General features: G+C 41.9%; 1 protein-coding gene across 2 annotated transcripts in view; it reads right to left on the bottom strand.

The window, feature by feature from the left end:
• The window catches only part of SMYD3 (SET and MYND domain containing 3), a 691,979-nt gene that overhangs the window by 24,259 nt on the left and 654,768 nt on the right, over nt 1–12,952 (bottom strand). The window lies entirely within an intron of this gene.

Raw genomic sequence — 12,952 nt, 5'->3', positions numbered from 1 at the left:
CATGTAGAACAGCCTTGGAACAGAAGATGGCCGCTCAATACATGTGGAGTCAATGAATGAAGTGTTCACGACTGCCCACAGAGATACCATCATGCCCTCCTTTTAACTGCCAAGCCCTTGGTGTTCATCATGGCCCATATTTCGTATAGGACTTGTGTATTTACTTATCATCTCACTGGATTACAGAGCTTTAATCCCGGCCCCCCCATCTATGTTTGCCATGATGTCCTGCATGCAGGAGGAGCTCAATACAAGCTTGACCTCTTTCCCACGTAACAGAATGGCAGAGGGTGTTGTAAGTAGAGCAAAGAATGAGAACTCAGGGCTATGCTCCAGACATAACTTCTTTTTTTTTTTTTTTTTAAAGATTCTATTTATTTATTCGACAGAGATAGAGACAGCCAGCGAGAGAGGGAACACAAGCAGGGGGAGTGGGAGAGGAAGAAGCAGGCTCCTAGTGGAGGAGCCTGATGTGGGGCTCGATCCCGTAACGCCGGGATCATGCCCTGAGCCGAAGGCAGGCGCTTAACCGCTGTGCCACCCAGGCGCCCCCAGACATAACTTCTGTGTGATCCAACAAGAATTTATTCTATCAGATTCAATAAGATGTGTACAGACTGGCCACTTCTGTGCCCCGCCACCTCCATCCTTAGAGCCTACCGAGTTCCTGCTGTATGTGCACGACTGCTCCTGGGACTGGGCGCTGTCTAGCTATGCGCTTTCCCCTCAAGGCCCAACAATCCCACCAGACACAAGACAAACGTTCATACCACAGTCACAAAATATGACAGGAGAGGGCATGATTTAGTGCCCAAATGAGGCCTACCTTACCAGACGGTAACACTCAGTTCAAGGTGGTTGAATTACACTGAGAGAATAATGCAAGAATTTTGAAGAGAGAGCGCTAACGGGTGGTTGGTTGGACCAGGAAGGTTTCCTGGAGGAAGGAAATAGGATGTAAACTGGCTCCCAAAGGTTGGGCAAACCTGGTGGGATACGTTCAAATTGTTAGCGCAAGCAAGGGCACACTCCAAACGCTGCTTGTCCGGAGACCACAGGTTCTGCCCTAAGAGTCATGACTCACATAGGCTCGCCATGTGCCAAGCTCTGCTCTGACCGCTTCTCACTTGTGAACTCTGGGAACCGCATTCAAGCTCTACTGTGTAATAGGGAAGAGCGAGATTTACCAGGAGACACATCTATTCTCTGATAAGTGGACACATGTCTCCACACCATTCCCTCTCCCCAAACCTCAACTCTTCCCCACACGAAATGTGATATAGAAACCCCTTTCATTTGTGCTCTTCAAAAAGTGGAAAGCAGTCCTTGAGAGGGAGGTATTTCAATCGATAGAAGGTTGGCCATGCTTCTTTGAAAGAACTGCGAAGGGAGGGGGAAGGGAGAAACAAAGGCGACACCTGGGTCTTGGATTTTTCTTCATCTCTTGAGTAGGCCAGGAGATCAATCACTTCACCCCTCACCCCCGACAAAATGAACATCATTATCTACTTGTGTGGAAGAGATTTTAAGATCCACAGACAAAAGGCTTAAGTACAGGACACCATTATCAGGAGGTAATTGCCCTGGACACTTTCCTCGAAAAGCATACCTGGATTTGGGATTTGATTTTATTGCTATGAATGTGGAATAATTAAATTTAAAGGCCAAAAAGTAATCTTATACTAAAAAGCATGCGACTAAATGGATATCTGTCATTAGCAGATGTCTGTCATTACTTAGCAGAAGGAAAGAAAAATCTTTGGTTCTATGCCGGGAGAGAAAGTGGCGCGTAATTACGCCCTGACAGGTACCTGCTCTGGTTGCTTAAGATACTAAAAACAAAAAAGTGAAGTTTAGTCGGGAGAGGATGAGGGGAACGTGTCTGCGGGGCGGACTGCCTCACAAATATTTACGGAACAGTGTCATGGCTCCAGCGAGTGTTGACCGTGTGCCCAGATTGTTTCTGGAAGCCTCGCAGCTGCCATCGTGAATCAGAATCACGATTACTTGTTGGAGTCGCAACCAGAGCAACTCTGGTGAAGCTCACTCCTGCTGGGAGAAGGTCCCCAGTGAGGGCACATGGGTTACAGTGAGGAGGACAGAGGAGGGCCTGCGGGCTGTCTTTAATCTTGGCTCTGACAAAAATGAAGGCCAGCTATGAGTGTGACCCCAAAACAGCCTCCGGGGCCCTGGGAGTGGGGGGACCAAGGCTGGAGTCTTAGTGGGAAGGAGGGGGGGAGGGGTGCCTACGAGATGCCTCGTTCTGTGCCCCAGGGGGAAGGAATGAGAAGTCCCAGGAGAGTCCCTGCCCTGGTCGGGGCACAGTCTAGTTGCGGAAGTGAGGCAGATAAAATCACGGCACGGAAAGGAGTGTGAGGGCTGCCGTGGCACAGACGTGGGCCTCCAGAAACAGCAGAGCCCTTAGTGACCCGGGGAGGATTCCTGGAGCCGCACAACTTGAGCTGGTCCAGACTGGAAGGGGCCATGGGCTCCCGGAACAGGCACGTGGGGCATGGGAAGACATGGGCCGCTCAGGTGATGGTCAGGAGGCAGAATCCAAGGAGGGACAGGACACCAGCCTCAGGCTGGGCTGCAGAGAGACAGAAATGCAAAGCTAGGAATTTCAGACTTCTGCTTGTCAGCGACTGGGCGCTCCTAAGTGGGGCTGCAAGTATTTTCATCAGAATGGGAAACAAAGAAAATTGAAGAAGAGACACTAGAGGCAGACAGACTTGAGGCAGGACAGTGTAAGGCGGACGGAAAAGAAAGACCCGATAGAATGGATGGAGCAGGGTCTGGAGGTTTGCTGGGGCCCAGCAGAGCTGGAACTGACCACAAGACTCAAACAGAAATGCCAACTATAGAAATGCAGAGTGTACAGGAACAAAGTCATTCTGTAGGCCTCGTACTTGTTGGGCGTTATAAATTCCCTTTCCGTAGATACGATGCTAGTGATCACGAGCTCCAGAACGCTGGGCCCAGAAGGGAAAACCTGCCTTTGGTGTTTCTGTGGCAAGTGTCTAGAAAGGAATGTGCTTAAACAACCAGAGCAAAGCAGCGGCACACACACTAGCTTTAACTCAGACCCGTAAGCACCAAGATTTTGCTGCCCTACTTTTCGAGGAGGTGGCAAGAGTCTGGAATGCCTCAAGCTCAAAGGCTATTGGGAGGTCAGGTGGCAGGACCTGCACTGCTGGTCCTGCTGAGGTTTCCCTACGTGATGTAATTACCAATTACACTGTTTCACTACAGGGAGCAGCTCTGCCATTGAAAGCAGGAAAAAAAGCATTTATTGTTTGGGATGAATTTTTTAGAACTGATATAAAAGACATGACTGAATTTAAAAGAAGAGCTTAACTTGCCCCTATAAACTGTATTTCAGAGTAAACAAACATATCAAAGAACGATGGAGAATTTTATAATGGATGGATTACATTGTCATCATCAGAACCTACTGACCAACGTTAGCACCCTTACAGTGTAAAAATCAGAAATCGCGTGCTCTCTGATGTCATGCACCAGGAATCGGTCTGTACTAACTAAACAAACAAAACTGAATTTAACCAAGCCCACACAGTTAAATTCCGTTTCATAGGAAAAACAAGTGATAGAGGATCAAAAAAAAAAAAAAAAAAAAAAAAAAGCAACCAGCTAAATCAGAGATACAGGAAATTCTACAGGACTCTGACACAGAATTTCAACAGGTCAATGGCATGAAAAGAAAAAGACGGCATTGAGGAGAACACTCTAGATTAAAAGAGACTCAAAAGATACGACAACCAAATGTCACATACAGACCTTGTGCATCTGAACTCAAACAAAACAACCATTAAAAGACATTTCTGGGAATTCTAGGAAATCTGAACATGAAACGGCATTGTCGGCATGTATGGAAATGTCCACATTTTTCCAAGATGCAAGCTAATGTATGAATGGATAAAATGATGTAATGTCTAGGATTTGATTTAAATTTCTTCAGCACAACTTCTCCTTCCAGCAATGGTGGATTAGTTTGTTTCAGACCAAAACCCTCGTTAAAAACAAGAGAAGTTAGACAAAATTTACAAAAAAATTGTTTGAAGGTATCACAGACCCACTGAAGCAGAGGGATCTGGAAGAGTCAAACTGCAGAAAGAAGCTCAAGAAGGTGATCCTTACATTTGTTGCCACTGTTCCCTTTGCTGACTTGAAAGAAGAGGCAGACGGGCTCAACAGCTGAGCAGAGGCTTTGGCAGTTTCACAGACATGGACACACAGAAATAAGCTCAGGGTGCAACAAGGATGAAAAGGAGCCCTGGTGAACATCCTTGACTTTCATCCTTGACTTTTCATTTGTGACTTTCATTTGTGGCTATAGTCTAAGAGTAGTGGTAAGCCAGAAAGAGACAAGACCTCACAAAGACTCGATCTGTTCAAACCCTGAATGGATTAAGGTGATCTGTTCCTACAGACTATCAGAAGCAAAGTAAATTCTCTTTGAAGCAAAATGTCAACCTGAACCTAAAATTATCCCTCCAATGTCCTCCAACTGCAGGACATTCAGTAAAATTATAACCAGGCATACAAAAAGCAAAGGACTATCTGAAAACCAAGAGAAAAAAAAACACACACACAATGAAACATACCTATTGATACTCAACAGGTCAGGTCTTTAAATTTAAAAAGTATGTTTGAGAACTTAAATAATAGAAAAGAACTTTAGAAGAAAATTGGAAATAAAATTAAAAATAACCAATGAAATTTCTGGAACTGAGAAACAGATAACCAGAGGCAAGAACTCAATAGCTTAACATGAGATGCGTCACAGCCAAAGAAAGAATTAGTGAACGGGAAGGCAGGTCAAAAGAACGTATCAGTTGCAAAAGATGGAAAGGCAATGAATGACAAATATAGGACCCGAGTCTCATATATGTTCACTGGAATTTCAAAATATGGCTTTGAATTGCCAAAGCAATATATGAAGCCATAATGGCTGAGAATTTCCAAAAGTAATAAAAGACAGCAAGTAACAGATTCAGAAATGCTAAGAATGGCAAAATAGAATAAAATAATTCAACACAAAGGGGGGGTGAGAAATTAAATAAGTGTTGCAAAATTTTGGTAATTATTGAATCTGGATGATGGATATAAGAAGATTCATCATATTATTCTATTTTTGTGTATGTTTGAAATTTTTCATAACAAAAAAACAGGACACTGGGTTTTACTTTTTCACTTTTGGGAATTATGGACTCTGGCAGATAACTGCTTTAATCCAAAAATTTGGATTTTTAATGAATTCTAAGCCTCATATGGAAATGACGTGGAAACTCATAGGGGACTGGGCCAAGGAAGCGTGATGGAGTCATGTGACGTTCCGCAGGCTCGGCTTAAGTGAAACCAGCTGCTGTATGAAAGTTACTCATGCCTTTGGGGGCAGGGTAGCTTCATTTGTAATACGATATACTTTTGTTGTTAAAAAAAAAAAAAAGATCCTAACATCGGGAAATGAAACCAAAGAAAGAAAAGACAGGCCACACTGTCCTAGAAATTGCTCTGGAACTAGAACTATTTCTTACCATGACCTTAATTAATTACAGTTAGTCCAGAAAAGTGCTCTTCCCCAATGGGGGCGATGAATCCTTACTCCTCTGTCACCTCTACTGCCTGCCTTGCTGGCGACGGGAAGATCAGAGCCGTGAATTCTCACTTGTTTCCAAAAAAGGAGGATCCTGGGTTCTGGCCTCAGTTGAACCCTCACCTCCTGTTTTGTCTGTGGCATGTGTTGCTGGCCCCACATCACCAACAGGTGGATTTGCCACCCCCCCACCCCTTGAATATGAGAAAATAAAATGCATGTGCCTCTTATAATTCTACCACATATTAACAATGGCATTTTATAACATAACAGTGAGATTTTGTCTCACCGCAATTAGATTTTTCTCGGATTTAATTTACCCCACAAAATGAGTAAGCAGAATCATCCCCTTATGCAAAGATTATATTTCTACTCCTCTTAATTTCCACTAAATAGAGGTCCTCCACCCAAAAGGTAGGACTTTCTTACTCTCAGAAGTTTAACAATTTATAGTTGTTGGTACATTACCTATTGTTACGAAAGAATCTCTAAATCAGAGAAGAACAAAAGAGCTTTTTGTTTATTTTAAATGTTTATGTAATTCGGGCTCAGAAGCAGAGGTTTTAGAGTAGATAAATTCGAATGAAGGAGTTAGGATATTCAGGTTCAAGACCTGCTTCTTCCAAATAGTTAGTTGACTGGACACTTCACAATTTACCTGAGGCTAAGACAAGAGGCGGGAGGACACTTACAAATGCTCACAACTACGTATAAGCACAAGCTAGTTTCATTAAGTGTCCAGGGCTAGTGACAGTACGGTAATTAGATGTAACACACTGTTACATCCACACTGAGATAAACAATGGGGAAAAATTGTCTGATTTTATCGCAAAGTTAAAAAAAAGTGGCCCAATAGCATAAAAATAGTTATTTCCAACAGCCAAAGGGCCCACTTGGATCACCTGTATGTTTCCCTGTTGTTTTTTTTTTAAATGCACACCGAATGGGTAGCAACGTAGAGAGAAGCCTGGTGGGACCGTGGTAGTTGAGAGGACAGTGGATGAGGGCACAGAGGTGCTTTGTTAGGGGAATGCTTCTGTTGCAGATGGGGTTGAATTTTGAACCTGAAACTTTGTGTTTTCATCTTTTTGAAAACTAAACCACGAAAATGTTACCCATATCATAATTTTAACTTTCGAATTACGTTTAACTATTTTCACGTAATGCTGGATTTGTGCACTATTTTCTCATCCACGTGTCAGACCTGCTCATGAGCAGCCTGGGCCCCTGGTAGCTCGGCTAGCAGCAGGGAGATGTTGTGGTGTTGCCCACGGAACTGGCGCTGCCTGTAGCACAGTGGTCAGGGCTGGTCAGAATCCTCCAGGCAGGCAGGGCGACACTCCACTGTATGCAAACAGTTTCCTTTAATGCTCATAATGGGGCCAGTGCTGTCCTGTGTCTGGCTTTTGCCTGTTTTGTGTCTTGCAGTTCTCTTTTTTAGGGTGCGAAATATTTAACAATATTTTGAAGTATTTCAAAAAGGTCGGCCAGCATGATTGAATTATAAAAAGATATTTTAAAATGTAATAAAATGCTGGCAAGACAGTATCGTCAGGCCAAAATCTAAGTGAAGAGGGACCCCATGAGAAGTAAGTAGAATGGTGCAACTATGGTACACTTGTATGCTGGAGCCTCTGGCTTCCCCTGGTTTTTGTTTGTTTGGTTTTTTTGTTTTTTTCTGGAGCTTGGGGGGCATAAGAGCAAGTCCAGTGTCTACCTAACATCACAGGGTCTAACAGAGAATCCTCCCTTCTTGCCAATTGCAGGAGACAGACTACATTGAAAAGAGTCACAAGTAAGGCCAAAAGAAAGCCAGAAGCCAGAATAATACCTTTAATGTCCCTAGCACAAAAAATTCCTAGTCTAGTATTCTGTATCCTCAGAAATATGTTTTACAGCCAAAGGGTTCAGGGTTGCTTTTTGAGCTGAAGAAAATGTTCTAAAACTGAATGTGACCATGGTTGCACATGTCTTAAATATACTGAATTGTATGCCTCTGATGGGTAAATTGTATGGTTCTATGAATTATATTTCTTATTAAAAAGATTTCATTTATTTGACAGAGAGAGAGAGTGCGTGAGAAGGGGGTGGGGCAGAGGGAGAGGCAGACCCCTCACTGAGTGGAGAGCCTGATGTGGGACTTGATCCCAGGACCCTGAGATCATGACCCGAGCAGAAGGCAGATGCTTAACTGACTGAGCCACCCAGGTGCCCCTCTATTAATTATATTTCATAAACTATTTAAAAAAGAAGAGACCTTAGTACCCCCACCCAAAATAAAATATTGAGATTTAAATCTAAAGAAATATGTACAAGCTCCATATAAGGAAAATCACAAATATCTGATGAATGAAATCAAAGAACTAAATAAATGGAGAAGTATTCCGTGTGTGCTGATAAGAAGACTCAATACTGTCAAGATACCAGTTTTTCCCAACTTGGTCTGTAGATTCGATGCAATCCCAATCAAAGTCCCAGGAAGTTATTTTGTGGATGTCAGTAAACTGATTCTAAGTTTACATGGAGGCAAAAAGATCCAGAATACCCAACATGACCCTGGAGAAGAGCAAAGTTGGAGGAATCGATATACTCAACTTCAAGACTTACTCTAAAGCTACACTAATCAAGACTGTATGGTGCTGATGAAAGAACAAGCAGATCAAGGGAACAGAACGGGGAGCTCTGAAAGACTCACATACGTACAGTTGACTGATCTTTGACGAAGGAGCAAAGGTGACACAACAGAGCAAAGACAGGTGACCTGTTCAACTGTGAAAAGACATGAATAACTTTATATGCTTATTATTAAGGGAAAGAAGCCAATCTACACTGGCTACATTTCAATGGTGTGACGTTCCACAAAATGCAAAATTATGGAGACAATAAAACAAAAATCAGTGACTTCTGGGGGGTGGAAGGGAGGGATGAACAGGTGAAGTTCAGAGGATTTTTAGGGTAGTGAAAACATGATACCATAATGATGCACATGTCATTATACATTTGTCTAAATTCATAAAATGTACAACACTAAGAGCGACCCCTAATGTAAACTATGGACTCTGGGGATAATGATGTGTCAATGTGGTAACAAATGTCCCACCCTGGTGGGGAATGTGGATAATGCCAGAGGCTGTACTTATGTGGGGGTAGGAAATATATGGGAAATCTCTGCACCTTCAATTCTGCTGTGCACTTAAAACTGCTGTTAAAAATAAAAAGTTTTACTTAAAAAAAGAAGATAAAACAGAGACATTTTTGGAAGAAGAAAAACTGAGAATTTGTCACCAGCAGATCTTAACAAAAGGAATTCTAAAGGATGGACTTCTGGAAGAAGGAAAGTGAGCCAAGATGGAAGGTCTAAGGTGCAATTAGGAATGAAGAACAAAGAGAATGCCGAATATGGGCAAACCTACGAATACTAACAAATAAAACAGTAAATTGGGGGAGTTAAAAATATGGTAAAAATAAAAATATACAATAATCATAGCATACATGTCAGTAGTAAAGAAAACAGGATTCAAGTATTCTAAAGTCCTTCTCTATTCAGGAAGAACATAAAGCAGTTACATGCACACTTACTTCATAACTCTTTAAACAACTCGTGTGTGATTTATATACCCTTTGGAATGTATGATGTATTTAACAATAAAAAGTCTTAAAACCTGACTTAATGCTCTGTTTTAATTTCTAGGTACAAAGCCAGTGTGTAAAGAACAATTAGGTTAACAGATAATCTAGGGGTTTAATGATCTCCACAGACTGAATGTTGAACCGAGAAGGGAACTCTGTGGTTTAAAAAATGTACATACTTGGGGCGCCTGGGTGGCACAGCGGTTAAGCGTCCGCCTTCGGCTCAGGGCGTGATCCGGGCGTTATGGGATCGAGCCCCACATCAGGCTCCTCCGCTATGAGCCTGCTTCTTCCTCTCCCACTCCCCCTGCTTGCGTTCCCTCTCTCGCTGGCTGTCTCTATCTCTGTCAAATAAATAAATAAATAAAATCTTTAAAAAAAATGTACATACTTTACCCTTGTTTGGAGGAAAAAATAATACTTACAAAAAATCAAAAACTCATAAAAAAGCTGCAATCTATTCTTAAATAGATGAAATACAGTTGGCCATCAATGATCTTACCAAGCTGTGTGTCTGTATCTAACAACACTGGAAGTGTGTTGTTGACATGTATTCGAGAAATGTGACTGGTACTATACGAGCTGATACAGATGTCAAGTACTCGAGAGCCCATAGGCCTTGAAGAAGTCGTAAGCTCCCAGAGCACAGGTGTTGGGAGGTGCTGGAATGTGGTGCTGGGAAGTAGAAATGTTCTCTCTTCTTTGGTGATTAAAAAAAAAAAGTCTCTTGGAGCATAAAAGTTGGCACCGCTGGGATGCAGCATCGTGAGAAAATGAGTCTACAGCAGGGGTTGGCAAATGATAGTGCCAAGCCCAGATCCCACCTGTGGCGTGTTTTCACAAATAGTTTGGCACACAGCCACACCCATTCTTTTGTAGACTGTGGATGGCTGTTTTCCTGACACATCAGGACTGAGGAGTTGACTGTATGGCTTGCAAAGCCTAACATACTTACATACTTAGCTTTGTACAGAAAAAGCTGGTGGACACCTGGTCTATAGTAAAGGACTTTCTAGAAGTAAGAGGCTGGAGAGTGGATCTCATCCAAAAAAAATACTCTAAAATGGGTAACTATGAAATGGCAATGTGACTGCCTAGTTGTCTTTGTTAGAGCCTTTGCTACATACCAGGCCCTGATCTAAAGACTCCACCTGCTTTAGCTCAATTTATTTTAAAACAACCTAATGCACGTAAACTTTGGTAAAGATGATACGAAGTGATCGAGTCTTCTCTGCAAAAACCAGTATAAAACTGGACAGAATTGCCAAAAGCACCCACCTCAGGGCATGAGAAATTGACTAGAGGTAGATAACAAATTGGGAAGTTGTTCATTCTTTAAACAAACAAACAAAAACAGCTAGAGCTTAGGGTCAACAAAGCAAGAGGCTATGGTCTGCTTGCCTGGGGCTATTCCCATCCACCATCCTCCCCACACCCCCAGTGAGCCACAGAAGAACTGAGACAAGTTGTTTATAGCACTTGGGTACCTAGGAAATTACACGTCCATAAGGGAGCAGCAGGAAATCCCGGCAAAAAGTAGAAGCCAAGGGAGATGACCACAACTTTGAATGCATACACCTTGTCCCACACAGCAGAGTGGGGAAGCCTTTTAGGTGAAAGATGTTTGCGCAATACCCCTGTCCACACAACGGGCTGAACACTACGCTACAGTCACAGGGGAGACCTCCAGGGAGGTAAGGCCAAAACAGAAAACTGAGCAAAGACATCATCAATACGCTGCACCCCATACCCCACAGGTACATCAGGACAAGTTACAACACCACCAGCAACAACCTTCAGAACAATACAACAGAATGTGGACATGCTGGGGTTTCAATTAACACAATTATGACACAGGCCGTGGTAGGGGGTGAAATGGCCCCAAATAAAGCTACAATCTAACCTGCAGAGCCTGTGAACACGTCACCTCACACAGCAAAGCAAACTGGGCAGATGTGATTAAAGTCAAAACACTTGAGCAGGGAGACTAGCCTGGGTCACCCGGGGAGGTGGGTCCCATCTAATTTCATGAATCTGGAAAAGCAGAGACCCATCCCCAGCTGGGTCAGAGAAAGAGATGTGATGGTGAAAGCAGGTCAGAGGATCTTTATGTTGTTAGCTTTGAAATTCAGAAAGAGAACCACGAACCAAGGAATGTGTCCCGCCTCTAAGAGCTGGACAACTTAAGGAGAGAGGTTTTCCCATAAAACCCCCAGGGAGGATCACAGCCCCACTGCACTTTGATTTTAGCCCAGAGAAACCGGGGTCAGGCTTCTGACCTGCAGAACTCAAGATAATCAGTCTGTGTTATTTGAAGCCACCGAGTTCGTGGTCGTTTGTTATGGCAGCAAAAGAAAGCTTGTAATACACACGTAAAAGACAGAGAACCATACGTAACACAGCTGGCAGAAGAAACGCGTCTGCGTGCGCTCAGATATTAGATCTAGAAAGAAAAATCATTAAAGCAACTATGATAAATATTCCCAAGGAATTAAATTATATGCAAAGAATTAAAGGAAAATCGTTTTTCAAATAAAGGTGGTGGGAAGAAGTTTTGATAGAGAAGTAAAACCTGTCACAAAAAATCAAGTGTAAATTCGAGAGCTGAAACAAAATGTTCACAAAAAACCAAATGTAAATTCGAGAGTTGAAACGAAAAGTTCATTAGAGGAACTCAGAGTTATGGCAGGTGAAATAATCAGTAAATTGGAAGCCAGATCAATGAAATATATGAATATCGAATCTCAGCACAGAGAGAAAAATAATTGAAGAAAAATAGAACACTCAAATATCTATGAGAAGTCAGGTGAATATCCTGAAACAAGAGAAGAAAGGGAATGTGGAAGGAAAAACAGAAACAATTATGTCCAAAACCTTCCCAAATTTAATGAACACAAAATATACAAATTTAAAATTTAACTAATACAAAATACCAGCCCATAGATCCCAAGAAGCTCAACTATCTCCAAGTAAAATAAATACAAAGAGAATCTATCCAGACACATCATAGTTAAAACTATTCAAAATTAGAAAATATTGAAAGGAGCAAAAAACTAATAAAAAACAAAAACACCTCACCTCATACAGGGAAACAGAGGACTTCTCATCAGAAACCATGGAGGTAAACTACAAAAGAATAACAATGCTGAAAGAAAGAAGCTGTCAACCAAGAAATCTATACTTAGACTCTCCTTCAAAAGCAAAGGTGAATGTAGTAAAGATGTTGATTCTCCTCAAACTGATCTATAGTGCAATAAAAATTAGTGTAATAAAAAAATCTACAGTTGTAATAAAAATCCCAACATGGTATCTGTAGGTATAGACGGGCTGGTTCTAAAATGTGTATGGAAATATAAAGACATCAGAAGAATCTAAACAATTTTGAAAAAGAATAAAAGAGGAGGATTCGCATAACCCAATTTTAAGATTTACTATAAAGCTGTAGTAATTGAAACAGTCTGGTATTGGCAAAGAGACAGACACACAGATACACGAAATGACAGACATTTCAAAAATAGAACAAATATGGCCAATGTATTTTGGACAAAGACACAAAAACAATGTAGTAAGGATAGTTATTTCAACCACCCGTAGAAAAAAAAGGAACTTTGACCTGAACTTCATACCTTATACAAAGATCCATTATGAGCCCATTAACTCAAAATGGATTATCAATCTAAATGTAAAATGTACAATTATACAACT

Source organism: Ursus americanus, chromosome 2, assembly GCF_024610735.1.
Source record: "Ursus americanus isolate L20-20 chromosome 2, mUrsAme1.1.p, whole genome shotgun sequence".
NCBI classification, from domain to species: domain Eukaryota; kingdom Metazoa; phylum Chordata; class Mammalia; order Carnivora; family Ursidae; genus Ursus; species Ursus americanus.
The sequence above is the reverse complement of the archived record's forward strand: the minus strand, read 5'-3'. Positions and strand labels throughout refer to the sequence as shown.